The 6,264-nt window shown below is 33.3% G+C and overlaps 1 long non-coding RNA gene across 1 annotated transcript; it reads left to right on the forward strand.

The window, feature by feature from the left end:
• Positions 1 to 3,709: 3,709 nt before the first annotated feature.
• Positions 3,710 to 5,570, forward strand: LOC114304224 (uncharacterized). Its single transcript, XR_003643992.2, has 5 exons — positions 3,710 to 4,139; positions 4,327 to 4,624; positions 4,730 to 4,848; positions 4,939 to 5,064; positions 5,247 to 5,570. It is a non-coding gene; the product is annotated as an uncharacterized LOC114304224 (long non-coding RNA).
• The last annotated feature ends 694 nt before the right edge of the window (positions 5,571 to 6,264 follow it).

Here is a 6,264-nt window from a genome sequence, read left to right on the forward strand (position 1 = left end):
ATAGTGAGCTAGAGCCCAGTGAGTAATAACAGAATAAAGAGGTTAAATGAATAAAGCTTAATAACATTCTCAAACCAAATTTCATTTCATCATCAAGATCTTTATATCATTTTATGTGGTACATCCATTAAGTGACAACATTCCAGTGATAACAGGCCATACTAGATATCTTTGTGTGTCGATCAATCCAAAAGTCATGGTATTGTTTCCCCCAGGTAAGGGCCTACATTCAATGGATGCCACAATACCATTTCAAAACAGAACTTTATTCATTATAAAAAAATAACATTTCAATAATCCATGCTATCAATTATCAAATCATTTCAATAATTCATTCACTTAATCACATATCCATTCGATAGCAATAACATTTTCGAAAGTAAAGATAATTTGAACATATCTTTATAAAGTTATTACTCACAGTGGTTTGTGGTGTCACTAAGCCTCGGACGTTTACCTAAACAAAACACATAACAAAAGCACAATTGAAACACCACTTCATTTTAATTCAATTCTTCTTCTGTGTTTCTAACTCATTCTACGAATATATGAGTCCAAATGGTGCCTAAGAACACGTGGACTGACATGATGATGCATAATTGTACTTAAAAGAGTTTCTCAAAATTTGCTGAAAACATGGTCTCCGCTCGAGTGTAACTTCATTCGCTTGAGCGGGGGTTCAAAAATAAAGGTGGTCACTCGAGCGCAACTTTTGTCGCTCGAACAATCTGTAAACTTGGCAAAAGTACTGGTTGCTTGAAATTTTCGCTCGACGGTCGCTCGAGCGGAGGACTAAGTAAAAAGTGTCCTCGCTCGAGCGCCACTTTGGTCGCTCGAGTGGCCTGTAAAATTTTACAAAACTTCTAGGAGCTTAATTTTCACGCTCGAGCGAAGAGAAGCTTTCTTCGCTCAAGCAGACAACATGAATTTTGGAATTTCCAGAACTGTGTTTGAGCTTCAAATTGGCATTCAAAGGTTTCAAACTCATGTTTTAGGTACGAAAACATGGAAAAACATTATAAAACATGGGAATATAGTTAATTTGAAATCAATTGTTCAAATTCATGGATCAAATTCTCAAAATTTAGCTTAAACTATGGACTTAAAACCATGCAAGAGAGGAACTCTTTAATCTCCTTGCAACCTTGACCAAATGGTATGAAAAGTGTAAGAACATGAAAAACTCTTCAAATAGATCTGTAAAGGTTCAATGCATGTAGAGAATTTCACAGAATTTAAACTCAAATCGGTGATTCATGCATGCATATATGCAATCATGCTCAATTCTTTCTTAACCAAGATGATCCTAGCATATACTTTCTAAATTTATGCAAGTGGCCACATAGCTTGGTGAATTCACTTCTTATATGAATTATCTACAAGAATTGAGTGTGGTTTCCATGTCTAGAGTTTAAATTCAAGTGCAATCCTAGCTCAAATCTTCAAGTCTACCACCAATTCTCTACAAATTCTCCTTTCACTTTCTAAGGTGTTGAGTTCTTAGCTTCCTTCCTTCAAAATCTCAGCTCAAATGTTGTATATGTGAGTTCATAAGATTAATGGACCTATTTATATGATATGATTAGCTTAGCCTAATCAAGGTTGATTAAGGTTAATCAGCTAGGCTCAATTCTAACTAATTTCAATCAGTTTATTCTAATTATTTTGATCCAAATCAGTTTTCAATTAAAGTTGCCATAAAATTCTAAATATTCTAATTAGTCTATTACGCTAATCAATTTCTATTTCTGAAGCCGTCTAGGCTCTCAATTTCTGTCTTTAGGTTGTCAATTGAATAGATATTCCATGTAACAATAGATAGCTATAAAATTAAACATGTAATCACACAATTAAATACACAGTCATGCAATTAGACTTATTAAAATAGCATAATATAATAGTTCAGCGATCAGGGTCATACATTTATAAAAATATGTAACATGCAATTACTCACCTGAACATAGTATAATATAATCATTGAATAAAGTATGAAAGTTCAACCAGTACCCTGAACAAAGTATTAAAATTACACGTCACTACTAATTCAAACATGCTAAAATGAATAATAAACTAAGTAACCCCAAACTAAAGTGCACTAACATCGCTCAACCCCACTCACCGTTACTCTTAAATAATACTTAAGTTCATGTTCTTCAAGGTCTCAAATTACTCATGACATGGGTTCAGATCGAAACTTAATTAAAAGTAATTAATTTTAAGATAAAACAGAATTTTAAACAAGTTTGCCCAATCTATTCTCTAACTTTGAAAATTAAATACCCACTCTAAACCGTTTGAAAAATTCCAAAACCCTCCAGATAACAACTAATATAACCTATGTTTCAAACTCAAATGGTTTTACTTGATTTGCTTAACAAAATAATTATTTACAATTAATTAAGCCCAAACAGATTGTTTTCTGTAGCACTTTAAAGAATTTAATGGTTCTCTGAGTATACACAAGCCATCAATGCAAGGCTAAAAATGTAAGAAACTAGACTCGTATCCGGTTCTAATAATGCTGATTTGATAATTTTCAGATTTATACCCAAAAAGAACGATACTTTCGAGGTTACTGTTTTGTACTAGTTTTCTGGACAGATTTGAACGAGCCAGTTAATATAGATTTTGATTCCCAGAAATTATAATAAAATTCTGGTATGCAATTCAATATGTAATTAATCTACTGATTCATCTGTTTGATATGGTTTCTTAACTTTTAAAGTTTGTGATTTTGTGCAAAATTTTTTAACTAAGAATTACTCACATTCCTTATACATAATTTTTCTCCTCAAATTTCTTAACAGGGTATAAATATATACAAAATACATACACCTATAATCTCTCCATCAATGAATTAAATAATAATAGAGTAAGGATAAAGAACAAAAACAAAAAGAAAAAGAAAGATAGAGACCTACTACACACCCAAAATCCTTCCTTTTTTGCAAACTTTTTTTTTTTTCCTTCTTTCCTCCACTCTACCTCTATCTCTCTCTCGTGGCTGTTGCTACTGCTATAAATTGTAATAGGCAACCTAGGGTTCCTATATGTACATATAAAAACAAAATGTTCTAAATTATTATCTTTTGTTTTATTTTTCTCTCTCCATTAATTTGAATAAAATACAACTATTACTAGATCAAAATATACTAACTAATTTGTCTACTATTTTTTTTAATAATAAATCTTACTTCAAAATTAAAGACTTTCAGTATAAATTTATTTTAAGTTTTAAAATTAATTATAAGATCGTTCATTAATATTTAATTTACACGTTAAGATTCACATGTAAAATATTTGGGATTTATAACGTAATTATTATTTAATTATTTATTTTGTTTGTATATTCGAATTCTCATAGTTACTCTTGCTCCTAGTAATGGGACCTAGGATTCATGCTTCATTGCAATATAAAAATTTAATGGCCAGGTAAACATCATTACATGTGGATTGGTTGAGGCTGTACAATTTTATTGGCTTGAACAGCTTTGTCTTATTGCCTATCAATATGGGTCGGAAAAGTTGAATCATGAAGAAAAGAAAATTATCATCACATGTTTTTGTTTCATATTGCAATTGGATTTGGTCCCATTATATATTAAGTTCACTAGTCCTGTTAGCTGTGTCTGTGTTTATCAGGCTTCTTGTGCTTTTGGAATGGTGGTTGAGGTGTTTATTTGTTTCTGTTTTAGTTGATTGCTTTCTTTGGGGGTGCTTAGCCTATGATAGAAAGGGCTTTTTGGTGTCAACATAGTTGGGATGATCTAGCCTATTGTGATGCTTTGTGCACCCTCCCCTCTTTATTAATGTTTAGATATTTTTGTGTGTACATCTTGTACCTTTCATCGTTATCAATAAAGTTTTATTTATTTTGCCGATAAAAAAAAATAAAATACAATAAAAAAAATAATATCAAAACAAGAAGTGCTTTTTTTATTTGCAAGTGGTGAAGCTGGGATAAGAAGTATGATAACTTGACAGCTGTCAGTGTTCAATAAAGTGAAGGACCTTGCGTATTGTAGCATGATCATATTTACACCATTATTATTCCTTCACCATGCTTGCTTCAACTATATTAGTGGTTGTTTGCCAGGTATTGGATACAGCTTAGACCTTACTGTTCTATCAATTTATTGGTATGCAAATTCCTTTTTTCTTTCCCCCTCTTTTTACTTCAAATTATCATTCACATGTGTTATTTCTTTCATATTATTGCTTGTGCTAGCCCTGGGATTTAGTGGCAAAGAAAATTCTAGGGTATCGCTTCTATGTTTTTTCAAATATTCAACCACAATTCTAATTTCAACTTTATCAAATTTGTAGATCCTTTTCATGAGGTGAAGACCAAACGAGAAAAGAAAAAAGGGGGGTGTGGCTGTGAAAAATGCTGAAAATCTCTGATTTGTATTTTGGATAGTTGACTTTCCCCTTTTAGAGCTTGGTCATGTATGACTAATGCTTTCTACCGTTCCGGTCCTACCGGATCTGATGAAATTGTGGCCTTTTTGTTTTTTGATTTCTCTGCTGTTTTCCCTAATGTCATAACATGAGATTAGGATGACCACGTGTTTTACTATGCACAAGGGACTTGGATATTTTTTCCTGCTTCTGGTGGAATAGGGTAAGCTTATTATTGCAGCTCTGTTAAGCTTGAGATTTATTGATAGCGCTCGTTAAAGGCTCACCTTGTCAGCCATTTTCACTTGTCTTGTGTTCATTGTTTCAGAATAAGGATATAACAGAATCCAGGTCACATGGCTTTAGTAACTCTTCAAGTCGTGGGAGTTAGGGGTGGCACTGATCATTATGTTGGATGAGGTGGCTCAACCCAATTCAGCACTTCTGGTATGCTGATGGAATTGCAATTTTTGGCAAGAGTTCATTCTTTGAATTCTTGTACTTCTTGTTTGATCTTGACACTCGTTTCCTTTTCAGAGTCTGGAGTTTTACTTGGTAAACCTTCATACAAGAAGGAAAATGGAACAAATAATTACACGAGTGCTTCATCTTTAGCATCTGAAATGGCAGGAAATAATATGAATTGGTGACCCCAGCCCACAGGTTAGTCCTGTTATAATCGCAAATGTGTGTTTCTTATCTGTATTTGTAAACCAAGGAGCTTTCATGCTGCTAAATGGTATATGGTTATACTGTGTATATGGCATTCATGAAATTCATTGGAGTGACATGCTTCCTTTTAGCAATCAATGCCACATCTTGTAATTAAAAGATGCCCTCTACAGGTACTTCTTTGAGACAGGTTGTGGAGGTTTATGATTCTGATATACAAATGTGCACTGGATAAGTTGCGGATATCTAACCAATTTGTACTCTTCTTTGTGTTGGAAGCTTGGAGTAAATCTGAACCTTTTAGCATTAGCTTTTCTTTGGGCTGTTGGTTGCAAAGCAAGAAATAGACTTCAAGATAGATAATGGCAAATGGGTCCTTAGTCTTATTGTAACATGATCATTCAGAATTTAGCTATTGTTCAAAGTTGTGATTTTAAAGATAGTCCTGCAAATAATCTAATCTACCTCCTTTACTTTTTTGGTGTTGCAGCTTAAAACTTTTACTTGAAGCTATACTTAATTATTGGCATCGATGAGGCTTCCCATAATGTCAATGGGGTGCTGATTGTTAAAGGATAATTTACTTTCAGAAGTAAATTGTTGGTAGCATAGGATAACACGTACTACAATCAACGGGTATGTGGGTAATATTGGAAAATGCGGAATACAGACAAGGAACCAAAGAGATTTATGGAAGTAAATCTGTCCTTGCTCTATTTGGTCTTAGTTTCTATTTGACTTACGTAAGTTTTTACAATGTTGTGTAACCTTGTTTGCATCCTCCTATATGATGGTTGTCTGTTTGAGACAAGGAAAAACTTAGGGAATGACGTGACAGTCATCCCCTTTTTATATTGATAATACGAAGTTTACAATGGAAGCCTTTAGGCACAAATAAGTAAAGTTCACAATAAGGAAATTACAGCCAGATCAAATCATAACGTAATATTTTAACGTAATATTCCAACACTCTCCCTCAAACTGGTGTGTAGATATATCTCATATCCAGCTTACCAAGAATATCATGAAATATGTTACTCTCCTCCACACCTTGGTGAGGATGTCTGCAAATTGTTCACCAGACTTCACAAAAGGAGTACATATCATGCTGCTAGTGAGTTTCTCCTTGATGAAGTGGCGCCCAATCTCAACATGTTTTGTCCTATCATGTTGAACCGGATTGTGAGCTAT

The sequence above is a fragment of the Camellia sinensis genome, chromosome 4 (genome assembly GCF_055761805.1).
Source record: "Camellia sinensis isolate YWXY chromosome 4, ASM5576180v1, whole genome shotgun sequence".
Taxonomy (NCBI): Eukaryota; Viridiplantae; Streptophyta; class Magnoliopsida; order Ericales; family Theaceae; genus Camellia; species Camellia sinensis.